At 43.9% G+C, this 15,300-nt stretch overlaps 1 protein-coding gene across 1 annotated transcript in view; it reads right to left on the bottom strand.

Annotated features, from left to right (window-relative positions):
• ACOXL (acyl-CoA oxidase like) overlaps nt 1-15,300 on the bottom strand; it is a 264,996-nt gene that overhangs the window by 212,320 nt on the left and 37,376 nt on the right. The gene's annotated exons all lie outside the window — the stretch shown is intronic.

Here is a 15,300-nt window from a genome sequence, read left to right as displayed (position 1 = left end):
GCCTCGTGCCTTGCTCTGCCTTCTCCAGGTTTGTCCTTCCCAGCTCCTGGTGTTCCCCTTACAGGCCGGCACCCCCACGGTTCTGCCCAGCTCCTCCAATGTGTGCCACAGCCTGCAGTCTCTCTGCATTGATGCCCCAACCAACAGAGAATGTCTGGGTGGAGCTCTGTTGACAATCTTTTGTTGTTTTGTTTGTTTTGTAGAGACAGGGTCTCGCTATGTTGCCCAGGCTGTACATGAACTTCTGTGCTCAAACGATCATCGTGACTCAGCCCTCCAAGAAACTGGGACTACAGGCATGTGCCACGGCACCCAGCTTCAGTGACAATCTTGATGTGAGAGTGGAGGATTGGGAAGTGTGGGAGCATTCTGGACACAGGAAAAGCAGTATGTCTACTTTGTAACTATAGACCATCTCAGGGCTTTGATGATTTAAAAATCATGGGGTCCCAATCCCCTCTCCTCACTCACTGTACACAACAGCAACAAATCCCAAGGCTATACGAACACACTCTTCTCCACCAGTGATAAATGAGGCATGTCAGAAACACTGTACAGGTTTCATTTTAAAAATTCAGAGGCAGCCAGCATTTCCTTAGAAGGTGGTGGGCCCTTGAGTGGACAAAGTGCAGCTGTCCGTTGTTGAAATCAGTGCTAGTTGTCCTTGCTTGCCAGTCTCTTCTGAGATCCAACCAAAAAAAGGTGCTTGTTACCCATGTGTGTATGTGTATGTACGTGTGTGTGTGTCTGTGTGCACATGTGTCCATGTATGCATGTATCTATATGTGTGTGTGCATCTGTATGCACATGTGTGTGTGTGCGAGTATGTGTGTGTATATACTGCTCTACCAGCAGCAGGATAACTAACCTTCCTTGAATGACTCTCGGTTTCCACATTGGCTAAAGCTCTCACCCCAAACACACTCTAGACTTTTCCCTCTCATAGGTTTTTGCAATGTTTCTCTCAAGCATTATTTGATTCAACAGCAGGCTGTGTATGTGTGTATGCGAGTGTGAGTGTGTATGTATACACTGCTCTACCAGTAGTAGGATGATAACTAACTTTCGTTGAATGACTCTCAGTTTCCACATTGGCTAAAGTTCTCACCCCAAACACACTCTAGATTTTCCCCTCGCATAGATTTTTACGTTTCTCTCAATCATTATTAATTTGCTCCAACAGCAGGCTGTCAAGATTTATTACTCTTATCATGGCTCCAACCCAATACATCTTGTATTGATTATTTCCTAAAATATCTCCAGGCTTGAGTACATAAACCACTGCGTGACTCCAGCTTCAGTTTATACTGCCGAAGTTGTTACCAACAAATAATAAAAGACAACTAAAGCAGATACTTGCAGACTTTTTTAGAGGGTCCAAGTGTCCTTTGCTGCAAAGATCCTCACAACATTCCTACACAGGAGGCTAACAAGACCGGAAAGACTGACCCCATGAAACAGATAGGAAATCCCAGGCTCAGGGAGGTCAAATGACTTGTTCCACGAGAGTCACCTGGTAAGCGGAGAGCAGTATCCTGTATCAGAATCCGAAGCTTCAGGTTTCTCATCTGGATGTCTTGCCACCAGCCCTCCCTGCTCCTCATTATTAAGCCGGAGGAAGTCTCGGGACTCTAAGTGACCCAGCCTTCCTCATCGATCCACCCCTATTTTTCACCACCAGCCTTGTTCCCAGAAAGCACCTGACATCAACCTGTCTTGGGCCCCCAGTTCATCTTCCTGAGAGTCACCCTCTCTGGAATCATCACAACAAACCCTTCCTCGTCACCAGCTCTGTTTTAGCCAAACTGAAATCATCAGGAGTAAGCACAGCCCCCCGAATTTCCAACTATTCATAGCTTTCTTCGTATTTCATTCTCTTCACGTACACTGTCAATGCAGGAGTATGACTTTGCCCTTAATAGTGTCCAACTGCAGTCACTTTTACTCACCACTTTGAAATAAATTGCAAGGACATTCACTGAAGAATCAACTCGAAATTTAGCCATCCTAGAGTGTTATAAATTGTCTTGACAATTACTTCCCTTCTCTTGTCTCTGCAGGAGATAGTGATCTTTGCTATTAGATCTGATGGGAAATGACAATAGGAGTTTGCCATTAATTCTCTGACGTTGATTTAAGCATAGATTTGTACTCATCCATCTCCAGATGCCAAACCAAAGTTCCAGAACTGAGAACAGGCTTAATAAGAATGACTGCCTTACTGGTATACATTTTAACATCTTCTTCACACATAAATTCCCTATTTTCTTCAACTCTTATTTTATTCCTGATTAATTGTTCTTAATTAAAGAATGTCTAATATTGACAAGTTTCACCTCTCATTGAAATGGCAGCAGTAACTGAATGGTCTATGATGATAATGATCAATCAATAGTTATACTAACTGAATGGTCTATGATGATAATGATCAATCAACAATTATGTGCTTTTCTACATTCATCTTTGCAGCAATTCTACTGTATCAATAGCTGCCTTCATTTATACTTAATATATTCAAACCAAATGCAATCTCCATAGTAGCATGTAAGTTTTTAGTGATTTTAAATAATAATTCCATAAATGTATGAATACTATACCAAGCTTATAGTTTATCCTAACTTACAGCCCATGCTATTCACATGCATACTTAATAAATTCAGCCTCAGAGGAAGATAGTTTTTCTTAAAATACTCCCCTTTCTTTGTAGAGCACTTGATGTAACAGATCATTGTGATGTAATAATCTGCTATAAACTCTGAAAAAATGTATGTTTTTATATTTTTACATCTGAGCTGTCTTTCCTCTGATGTTAGCCCACACGGCCTCCTTTGCCAGCTCTAAGCACGACTCTCACCTCCTGGGCTAACCAGCCCTGGCCTTCCCTCCAAAAGACCCCATGTCTGGCCACTTCTTTTTTTTTATTTTTTTATTTTTATTTTTGTATTTATTTTTTTGAGATGGAGTCTCATTCTGTCACCCAGGATGGAGTGCAGTGGCGCGATCTTGGCTCACTGCAACCTCAGCCTCCCAGGGTCAAGCGATTCTCCTACCTCAGCTTCCCAAGTAGCTGGGATTACAGGCACATGCCACCACGCCTGGCTAATTTGTTTGTATTTTTAGTAGAGATGGTGTTTCACCATGCTGGCCAGTCTGGTGTCGAATTCCTGACCTCATGATCTGCCCACCTCCACCTCCCAAAGTGCTGGGATTATAGGCGTGAACCACTGCACCTAGCCAAGTCTGGCCACTTTTTACATCTCAACACACTCTTGTGCCCTGGACTATAGTAACAGCCTCTTGACTGGCCTCCTGTGTCCACCCTGCCCCAAACATCAGCCACTATGAGCTTTTTATTATCAGTTATTATTAAGGTAAAATTTACAGCCAGTGAAATGCACAGAGCTTAAGCACATGAGTTAAGTTCAATTATTTACCTGTGTAACCATCACATCAATCAAGAGCACAGGGCATTCCCTTCCCCCAGCAGGCATCCCCATGCCCCTCTGCAGTTAGTACCCACCTTCACAGGCAACCACTGTTCTCTTTTCTTTCTTTGTTTCTTAGAGATGGAGTCTTACTTCATAGCTCAGGCTGGAATGCAGTGGTGTGATCGTAGCTCACTGTAGCCTCAAACTCCTGGGCTCAAGGGATCCTCCTGCCTCAGTCTCTCGAGTAGCTGGGATGACAGGTCTGCCATCACAGACAGCTAATTTTTTTTTTCTGGAGACAAAGGTCTCACTGTGTTGCCCAGGATGGTCTTAAACTCCTAGTATCAAGCAATCCTCCTGCCTCAGCCTCTCAAAGTGCTGGGATTACAGGCATGAGCCACTATCGCCCCCAGCCTCACACTTCTTTTTGTATTACCACCCACTAGTTTGGCTTGTTCTTGAAGTTACACAAGCAGGAAACAGTATATGCTCTTCAGGGTCTGCCTTCTTCCATGCAAAAGAGGTATCTGTGTTAAACTAAGGATATCCATAGTTCATTATCTGAATGGTTTCCATCTATGAATAGTTCATAATTTGTCTAAACGAAACTCTTTAGTGAACATTTGGGTGGCTTCCAGTTTCAGGCTCTTATGAACAAAGTTGACATAAACATTTGTGTACAAATCTTTCGGGACATGTGTCTGTTTCTCTTTTGTAAATCCTTATGAATGCAGCTGCGGGGTTAAAGTGTAGGTTTAGTTTTATAAGGAACAGCCAAACAGTTTTTGAAAATGGTTGTACCATTTTACACTCCTCCCAACAATGAATGAGAGTTCCAGTTTCTCCACATCCTACCAGCATTGTCAGTCTTGTTCAAATTTAGCTATTCTGGAGGGAGTATAATGTTATCTCACTATAGCTTCAAGATGTATTTCTCAGATGACTAGAGATACGAGCATATTTTCATATGCTTAACAGCCATTTGTAAGTGTTCATGTCTTTTGCCACATTTTAAAAATTGGACTGTTTGTCTTTTTATCACCAAGTTCTAGGGATTTTTATATAGTACGGGCACAAATCCTTTATATCTGGACACAAGTTTTTGTCAGATAAATGCATTACAGGTTTTTTCCTACTTTGTACATTGCCTTTTTATTCTCTTAATGGTGTCTTTTGATGAACAGCAGTTTTTAATTTTAATGTAGATAGTTCATTAACATATTTTGTTTTACATGTTCAAGTGATTTTTGAGTCTCCTCTAAGAACCCCTGCCTATCCTAATAGGACATTCTCCTCTATTATTCTACAAATGTAGTAATTTTTGAGTCTCTGTTTAGGCATCTAATGTGTCTCAAATTAGTTTTGTGTGTAGCATGAGGTAGGGATGAAAGTTAACTTTTTTCCTGTACGTTTATGTACTTGTTCCAGCATCATTTATTGCAAAGACACTGCTTTTCTCATTGAATTGCCTTGGCAACTCAATTGGTCATATATGTATGAGTTTCTTTCAGGACTTACCATTCCATTCCACTGATCTCATTGTCTTTCCTTATGCCAATACCCCATGATCTTGAGCTGCTTTATAATATAAGGGCTGAAGTCATGTAGTGGGTCTTCTAACTTTGTCCTTTTTTAGAACTGCTTTAACTCTTCTAGGTCTTTTGCATTTCCATATATGTTTTGAATCAATCTGTAAATTTGGATCAAGGTACAACAACATTTTTAAACTAAGCATCACGTTGTGTTTCTTCTTCCCTCCTCTCTCCCCGCACCATAGCGAACACCTCCAATGACTCCAGTTACCACTGCAAGAAAATCTAACCATCTGACCATGTCCTCCCTGTGTGGCCCTTCTTAATTCTTGCTGGTTCCAGGGGCCACATAGTAGGCCAGCTGCACAGATCCTGGGAGCATTCTGTAACAAAGGCTGTAGCCATGTACTTCTGCTCTCTCCAAGGGCCTTTGAGTACTCCAGGAAAGTCCAGTGCAGGATTGATGAAAGGTGACGTTCCCATGGCTCTGTCTAAAGATATTTTTCTCTTTTCACGACATTATTGCAGGACCCTGACAGTGTAGGATTTTCCAAATTCTTGCCTCAAATTTAATACCTCTTCCCCTGGCAGCACATGCTTACTACCAAATTCCTACTTACTTTGAAAATGTTTATGATTATTAGTGTAATTACAGAATTGATTGATATTGGTGGCAGGTAATAATGAATATATCTTACTGATATTACCAGCTTGATGTACAAGCTTACTTTTATGCAGCATTCTATATTCATTTTAATGGAAATTAACGGTTGCTTATAATTTTTGGCCCATGAGCAAATATTGTTCCAATTATTCTACATTGTGAGAGATAAGTATACCACATGACTACTTAAAAACTGGATGGTCGGCCAGGCGTGGTGGCTCAAGCCTGTAATCCCAGCACTTTGGGAGGCCGAGATGGGTGGATCACGAGGTCAGGAGATCAAGACCATCCTGGCTAACATGGTGAAACCCCATCTCTACTAAAACATACAAAAAAATCTAGCCGGGCGAGGTGGCGGGCACCTGTAGTCCCAGCTACTCGGGAGGCTAAGGCAGGAGAATGGCATAAACCTGGGAGGCAGAGCTTGCAGTGAGCTGAGATCCGGCCCCTGCACTCCAGCCTGGGCAACAGAGTGAGACTCCGTCTCAAAAAAAAAAAAAAAAAAAAAAAAACTGGATGGTCCCAAACACTGTCTGGACAACTTAACATGTGTTATGCCATTTGAGCCTCACATCAACCCTTTAAGGCAAGTATTGTTATCATTCACACTTCACAGAGAAAGAAACTGAGATGCAAAGAATTCAAAAACTAGCCCAAGGCCACAGGGCTCCTCAGTGAAGGAGCCAGTCATGAACCCTGTTCTATCTGACTGCAAAATCAGAAACCCATAACCACTGCACGATGGTGAGAAAATTGTACTATGACCATCCCATATGCCCTTTTAAAAACAATATAAGTATAAATTCATATATGATATATTTTAAAAGACCAGATTGGGATATGTAAGCCTGTTACCAGCTATTTTTGTACAACAGAATTTTGCAATTGTGTATGTGTCTCCACCTGTCTGTATTTTTAACTTTCCTGTAATGAACTTGCATTACTTTGGATAATGAGAAATTGTTCAGCATTTTTCCCAGTGATGGTTTGTGCATCTTTGCATAGTGTCTATCTGTAACTGATTCATCTATCCAAGCCTCACAACATCAGTAGAAGGTAGCAGACTTGCAAAACTGGTAAGAGCCAAGTTGGCCCCGGTGCCAGGAACCAAAGGAAAAAACACTGCAGTGTTTCAGGTTCAATGTGGCCCAGAAGTCACGGCCCCAACTGGGCATGGCCGCTGCTGCCAACATGAATCCTAACCCTGCCTTCTCTACCTGCATGAAACTCCTGCCTGCTGGCTGGTCCCGTTGGGAGCTTCCAATAGTTGAACTCGGCTCACAAGCCCAAGACCAGCTTTGTCTTGTGGCAGGAAGGCAGCCACTGGAAACCACTAATGCTACCCGCATTCTATGTTCGGACAGCCCCAAAATAGGACATCTGCCCCAAATCCTTGAAGTGGTGTGGCCTCTCCCCAGGTGCTACCATGAGGACAGCCTCCTTCAACCCCACATACACACAGAAGGTCAGTGCTGGGCTCTGTGCAGCCTCCGTGGCCAGTGTCCACCCCAGCTCAACCAGGAGGGCTGCCTGTGCTGATGGCCCCTGTCTGAGCCACTGTCCTGTGATGGATGCACTCTAGCCCCTGGCCCACAAGACAGTGCACACATGGAAGACAGAGAGGGTCTCCTACTCATCATGAGTTACAAGATTCAATTCTCCCATCCCTCTATTCTGTCCCCATCACAACAGAAAGACTGCAGGGTGGAGTTTCACCACACACAGCTGTGGAATTGGGCCAGCTGGCTTGAAACCTGCCTCTGCTTCATTTACTATTGAACTTTAGACAAGTTACCTTTTCTATCTACATTTTAGTGCCTGACTTGTAAAATGAGCACCATACTTTATGATTTGCTATGATAATTTAATGGAGTAATGTATGTAAAATGCTTATGAGCCCTCTTACACTTGTCCCTACCTCTATGGCCACTTCTCTCCAGGCTCCTTTCTGGTCCTTCGCACCGGGCTCCACCCTTGGACCTCCCCTTCTCTGTCAACACCCATGCCATGGGGACTCTCCAGCCTTATGGCTCTAAATTCATCTCTATGCTCATGGCTTCCCCGTACCTTGACCCTAAACATCGCAAACATCTTTAGATGATCGCATCTAAAGACTAGCTCCAGATTTAACCTAACATCTCTTCTAGGCTTCCCACCCAGTATATGGTGACCCCATCCTTCTAGTTGACTTGCTCAGACCAAATACCAGGGAATCGTGTTTTCTTTCCTGTCTCTCACTCCACTTCCATTATCAGTGTCTGTCTACTGCTTGACCTTCAGTAGAATCTCTATTCCTGCCACTTCTCATCACCTTGACTGCAGTCACTCTGGTCCCAGCTAGCACCACCTCTCTCCCTGGTGACTGCTCTCTCCCTGGTGACTGCTCAGCTCCCTGTCTGCAGCCCTGCCTCTCATATAGTATACTCCTAAGCCAGCAGCCCGGAGACCCAGTCAGACAGGTCCTGCTCCACTCAGTCCTTCCAAGGCCTTCCATTTTATCTGGTCTGAAGAAAATCAACTGCCTCATAAGGCCCTTCATACTCCAGAGACTCACTATCTCCCTGGTTGTCACCACCTCTGTCCTCCTCTCTCACTCTGCTCACACCACATGGCACCTGTCATTCGATTAACAAGCCCAGGACACTCCCGCCTTAGGCCCTTCATGACTGCTGTTCCCTCTGCCTGGATGCTGTTCACCGACCTCCAGCTGTCTCGCTCCCCCACCTCTTAGGCATCTGCTCCAATGTTACCTCATCATGAGGCCCCCACCTGTCCCTCCGACTCTTCCGAGCACCTTTACATCTTCACTTAAAAAAATTAACATATACACAACATAAAACTATTTCAACTATTTTTAAGTGTACAATTCTCTGGCACTCAGTACATTCACAGTGTTTTGCAACCATCATCACCATCCATCTCCAGAACTTCTTAATCTTCCCAAACTGAAAATCTGCACCCATTAAACACTAACTCCCATTTGCCCCTTCCCCCAGACCCAGGAAACCATCACTTCACTTCCAATCTCTATGATTTTGACCACTCTAAATACTTCAGGTAAGAGCATACTGCATTTATCTTTTTGTGACTGGCTTGTTTCACTCAGCATAATGTCTTCCAGGTTCATCCATGTTATCGTATGTATTAAAATTCTCTTCCCTTTTAAGGCTGAATAACATCCCATTGTATGTATTACACACATTTTGTACATTTGGTTACGCCATTCATCTGCCAAATTGACATTTGGGTTGTTTCTACCTTTTGGCTATTGGGAATAATGCCACTATTAACACGGACGTGCAAACAGCTATCTGAGCCCTTGCTTTCACTTCTTTGGGGAATATACCAAGAAGTGGAGTTTCTGGATCACACTGTAATTCTGTATTTAATTCTTTAAGGAAATGCCATACTGTGTTCCCCAGTGGCTACCTCATTTCACATTCCCACATCACCACCAGCAATGCACATGGGTTCTAATTTCTCCACATCCTCTCCAACACTTGTTCTTTTCTGGTTTTTGTTTTTTGGTTTTTGTGTTTTTTTGGATAGTAACCATCCTAATGGGTGCAAAGTGGTATCTCATTATGGTTTTGATTTGCATTTCCCTAATGATTAGCAATGCTGGGCATCTTTCTATGTGTTTATTGGTCATTTGTATATCTTTGAAGAAACATCCTCCAACTCTTTGACCATTTTTAAATCTAGTTGTTTGGTTTTTTCTTGTTGAGTTGAAGGAGTTCTCTATCTATTCTGGATATCAATCCCTTATCAGATATATAACATGAAATATTTTCTCCCATTCCATGTGTTGCCTTTTCACTCTGTTGATAGTGTCCCTTGACGCACAAAAGATTTTGATTTTGATGTAGTCCAGTTTATTTTTATACAAATTTTTACTATTTTTAAAATTGTTTTTAATGATTAGATAACTTTTATTCTGAACATGTCCCTATGTTTTCCAAAAGCCTGTGTTTTTGGTGTTCTATCCAAGAAATCATTGCCAAATCCAACGTTATGAAGCCCTTTCTTTATGTTTTCTTTGAATTTTTCATTAGTTTTTGCTCTTACATTTAGGTCTTTAATCCATTTTGAGTTAAATTTTGGATATGCTGTAAGGTAAGTTCCAACGTCACATTTTGGCTTGTAGATATCCAGTTGTCCCAGCGTCATTTGTTGAGAAGATTGCCCTTTCCTCACTGAATGGTCTTGACACCCTTGCCAGAAATCATTAACCACGTATGTGAGGTTTTATTTCTAGGGGCTCTTTATTCCATTCCGTTGGTCTCTACACCTGTCTTTATGCCAGTTCCACAGTTTTGATTACAGTAGCTTTGCAGTAAATTTTGAAATCAGGAAGTGAGAGGCCTTCAACTTTATTCTTCTTTTCCAAGATTGTTTTGGCTATTCAGAGTCCCTTGAGATTCCATGTGAATTTTAGGATGCATTTTTCTATTTCTGCGAAAATCATCTTTGAGATTTTGATAGGAATTGCATTGAAACTGTAGATTGCTTTAGTAGTGTTGACATTTTAACAATATGAGGTCTTCCAATTCACGAACATAGGATGCCTTTCAATGTATTTGTATCTCTTTTTATTACTTTCAGCAATTTTGTAGTTTTCCATGTACAAGTCTTTACCTCCTTGGATAAGTCTATTCCTGAGTATTTTATTCTTTTTGATGCTATGATAAGTAGAATTGTTTTCTCAATTTCATTTTGGATTCTTCATTATCAATGTATAGAAATGCAACTGATTTCTGCATGTTGATTTTTATCTTGTAGCTTTGCTGAATTTTTTAGTTCTAACAGATTTTTTGTAGAATCTTGGGGTTTTCTACATAAAAGATCCTGTCATTTGCTCACAGAGACTATTTAACTTCTTCTTTTCCAATTTACCACACTTGATTTTTGTCCCCAGCATCTGACATACCACAAATTTAACTGTTTATTAGTTTAGAGTCTGACTCCTCCCAGACAAAAATGTAAGCTCCATTGAGACAGGTAATTTCTGCCTGCTTTGTTCACTGCCCCTAGAGCAATGCCTGGCTCACTGTAGGTGTTCAATAAATAATTATAAAATGAACGAATCACCTCACCTGGCACATGGAAGGGACTTGGCAAAAGGTAGCAAGAAATAATTATTGTTTTTTTACATAGTATTTCACTGCACGAGTAATAATGAAGGCTTAGAATGAAAAGGGTGTTTTTTATGCAGAATGGTTGCAGTGTCAAAAAACAAATAGCACCATGATTCCAGCTGCACTGGAGTCCCGGGGCAGGTCCAGCTCACTCCCTGACATGCCCCGCTTTCAAGTAATCCCTGTGGCTATCACAGATGACAACTGCATTCAGGTGCCAATCTACACAGAGGGACTTCTGTAAACAGACTGCTCTGTCCTATCATCTCTGCCCAAATCCTCCAAGATATCCCATGCAGCCAGGGCTGGCCTGACCAAAGTGCTGGCCAAGTGGCCAATGTCCAAGTCTGTGGAGCTGGAGCCGGGACAGGGACTCCTGCCAAAGACAGTACATAGAACTAAGAGCCAGGGGAGCCTGTCACAGCCCACTAGGAAAAGCCTGGGTTCCAGTACAAACAGAAGCCAGAGGGCCAAGGGGGAGCCAAGGCCAGGGCAGCAGAGCCAAGAGCTCAGAGTCTGTCTGTCAGTCAGGAGCCAGTCCCGGGATGGGTGGGGGAGTATAGCGGTCACAGTCTGAGGCACTCACTGGGGCTGGCACTGGAAATTGTGGGCAACAGGGCGGGGCCCAGGTGAGTTGGGACTGGGACAGGACAGGCATGTCAGCCTCTTGGCAGATTCCTGGCTCAGCTCCTTTTGCACAACACTCTCAGGGCTTAAATGTAAATGCTTCCTGGGAAAGGCTGTTTCTTCTCTCAGGGTGTGAGTAGAAAAGTAACCATCCTCCCCAGCATTCTCAAACACCTTCTAAGGTGAGCTGACCTTACAACGTTCTTCCATTTTAGATCTGATCACCCACCTGGTATTTCTCTAAATACAAAAACACCTCAAATGGAGATTACCTAAAATTCTGATAAAAATAATAATCATAATACATGTAATATAAATGAAATGCAACCAATGTCCTACTAGTTCCCCTCTGATCTGCTGAGACTGAGCTTCCTGAGAAAATAGTAGATGATTTAGATCAGTGACTCTCAACCTTTATGATCCCTGGACCTTTTTTGAGGATTCCAAAGAGGTTTTGTTTGTCCAGGCTATAGCTGTCAATTTATCATATGGCAGAATTGTTACGAAAACTAATCATAATTTCAAAAAACTCATGAGAAGAATGGCATTGTTTCACATTGTTTTAATATCTGGCTCAATAAAAGATAGCTGCACTTTCACGTCTGCTTTTGTGCTGTCTGTTGTGTTATGTTGTTTTGGTTGAAGTTTATGATGGATATCCAGTGTCTCACATGCACGTAGTTGGACATATACTTTCCAAGGAGCACCTGAAAGGGTCTTGGGGACACATAGGACCTTACTTTGAGAATCACTGGTTTAGATAATGATGGTGCAACTATGCCCCTCACTCGTGTGGATCATGGGGATAAAAACTAGAACTCTGGGTGAGAGAGAGAATGGTTGTAGAGTGGTGGTGGGAGGAAGGAGTCAGGGGTAGGATTTTCATTATCCAGGTATCTGTCCCCAACCCGCACTACACTTGGCTGAAAGTAGCCTCATCCCAGCTGGCTCCCTCCTGGGGAAAGGTAATGTTGAGATGCAGTTTCCTTATGAGCCAGCCGCAAACCCTGATTGATAGGGACCAAATGCTTAATGGGAACAATTTTGGGGAGACAGGGTGCAGGAAAGGAGGCATAGTGCAGCAGTCCTCAACCCCAGATGCACAGTGGGTCACCTGGAAGGACCTCATTGGCCCGAGCAAAAGCCTTCACAGCCGGAGCTTTGAAAATTGTCTGGCTGTTTCTATCGTGCAGACAGAGCCAAGCACCACCTGTTTGACATGGGCTCAGGAAGCAGAGCACCTGGGTTTGAATCCCTGGTTCACTAGTCATTTATATATACAATTCACTAATTGTATAACTAACCTCAGTCCAATTACTCAGCTTCAGTTTACTTATCTGTAAAATGGGAATGCCACGAGGGATGTTGTGAATATTGAATGACATCATCTATTTAAAGTTCTTAGTGCTGGGACTGGCATAGAACATGTACTCAGTCAACCTGAGTTGTCACTGTCTGTTATGGTGAAGATCAGTGCAGGCTGTCAGACTCTGTCAGCTTCCAGGGATGAGCATCTCTGAGGAAGCTGTCCCCACACAGGACAAGACACTGCCACAAAGCAGATGTTAAGACCTGGGTCTTCTGTCTCTGCATCTGGAAATAGAGGCAGTTGGTGACTCCCCCTGCCCAGGATCCAATTCTGGAAACTTCAGGGGAACAAGAGAGCTCTTGGCTGAGGTGCACAAAGGTGACGTCACTAGAAACAGGTGCAGAAGTCGGCACAGAGAACAATGATAGTGTTCACACTGTGTGTGTGTGTGTGTCTGTGTGTGTGTGCACGCACACTCTGCAATCAGACTCATACTGTTTTTTCCCTTTAATATGATTGAAACATCTAAAATCTATTACAGATGGCAGAGGGGAAAACACAGCGTGGAAATATTCTAATGGCTTATTCTTGGCCTGCGGACTGTCCATAGAGACCTGGAGCGAATGAGACTCCCTCCTCATTTGTCCCCTAGAACATCATCATTACACATTATACACTGCGTTCTGCCTCAGAGCTCATCGGATCATCCACAAAAGTGAAGAGCAACACGAAAGGGGGTCCAGGGAAACAAAGACGGGCCTGCCACGCTCCCTGAGCAGGCAGGACAGCCATGACTCAATCGTTTTATTAAGAGGCAGGACGAATCATGTAACACTTCTTCTAGAATTACTGGATGTGGACAGCTCCTCCAGCTGTTTTACAGGGTGGAATTTGAGAGCCTTCAAACACAGATGTGTGCCGCTGAGTCTCATGACATCCGCCCAGCGAGATGAGCCTGCCGCACTGATGGACAGTTTGGTTTCCTTCGGGTTTACTGGCTTTTGCGAATTCATACAGAAAGAGGTGCCAAACAGGCCAAGATAATTCACAGAAATGACTGGAGGGATCGTCTAGGGCCAATCCTGTGCCTCCTGGAGGAATTATATCTAATCACCCAGGACAGAGAGTTGTCCAGGCTGCCTAAGGCCACTGAGTGAGCCAGGAAAACAGGAAGATAATTGGATCCAGAGCTCAATACGCTTCATCAGGAACGAGATTACAGAGGCTAATCCTTCAGACTCAGCGGGTCGGGTGGCAATTAACAAGCCTCATTAAGGGATCAGCTCTCACGTCCGGGTCTCGAGTATTGACACTAAGTTAAGCCACAGACATGTTGGGCTGATTAAGGGAGCAAGAAGCTGGCCACAGGCCAAGATTTCACCTTCCAACCAGCCCCATGCCGAATGCACTTGGAGGCTAGTCTGATACAGAGAGTGGTTGGCAGCAAAGAGGTTGGTTGTTTTTGTATTTTTTTTTTTCTTTTTTGGTTGTATTCACAGCTCTAAATGGATGCTCCATCAAGAGGCAATTTCCTAGCTTGAAAATCTCTGCCAAACTGCTCGGTATGAAATGATTTTTTACACTTTGCAAGCACACTCCACTCTGTCATGTGGGAGTTTTCCTGTGCCAAGTGAACCTCCATCTGCACATTCTCCAGCTCAGCTGACACTGCAGTGCCCTCATCAGTGTGGAGGTGCCTGCAGTACTGCAGTGCAGGTGGTGCCAAGGCTCTGCCTGTAATTCCTTCCTGAGAAGACTCCAGGATTGGTCCTTGTCTCCTTAGACAACCTACCAAAGGTTGGTGGGATTGTGGGGAAAGGAGAAGGATCTACGTTCAAGCATGGATCCCAGGCCTCCACTAGCTCTGTTCTATGCTCCACAAAGAAAGGCGCCCCTGCGGTCTCCTGAACGAGGAGGACTCCATCCCTCAATCCTCAGACTCTCCCTCCCAGACCATGCTGGGTGGGGAGAGGGCTGGGCTGCTTCAGGACAGGGCCGGCTCCTCAGCACGCCACTGAGCCGCAGCTATCCCAGTTCAGGCTCCTCCCCAGGGCCTCTCACAGGAGGGGTGGTTTGGGGTTTTTTGTTTGTTTGTTTGTTCATTTTGAGACAGGGTCTCACTCTGGTTGCCCAGGCTGGAGTGCAGTGGTGCGATCATAGCTCACTGCAGCCTCAACCTCCGGGGCCTCAAGCGATCCTCCCACCTCAGCCTCCCAAGTAGGTGGTACTATAGGTGTGGGCCACCATGCCTGGCTAGTTTTTGTTTTGTTTAGTTTTTTGGGCTTTTTGAGTTTTGTTTTGGTTTTTGTTTTTTGAGACAGAGTCTCGCTTTGTTGCCCAGGCTGGAGTGCGGTGGTGCAATCTCAGCTCACTGCAACCTCTGCCTCCTGGTTCAAGGGGTTCTCATGCTTCAGCCTCCCAAGTAGCTGGGACTACAGGCGTGCACCACCACACCTGGCTAACTTTTGTTTTGTTTTGTCTTGTTTTGGTTTGTTTAGTAGAAATGGTGTTTCACCATGTTGCCCAGGCCACGTTTTGCCATGTTGAGGCCAGGCTGGTCTCGAACTCCTGGCCTCAAGTGATCCACCTGCTTCAGTCTCCC

Source organism: Macaca fascicularis, chromosome 13, assembly GCF_037993035.2.
Source record: "Macaca fascicularis isolate 582-1 chromosome 13, T2T-MFA8v1.1".
NCBI classification, from domain to species: Eukaryota; Metazoa; Chordata; class Mammalia; order Primates; family Cercopithecidae; genus Macaca; species Macaca fascicularis.
This window is presented reverse-complemented; position numbering and strand designations above follow the sequence as displayed.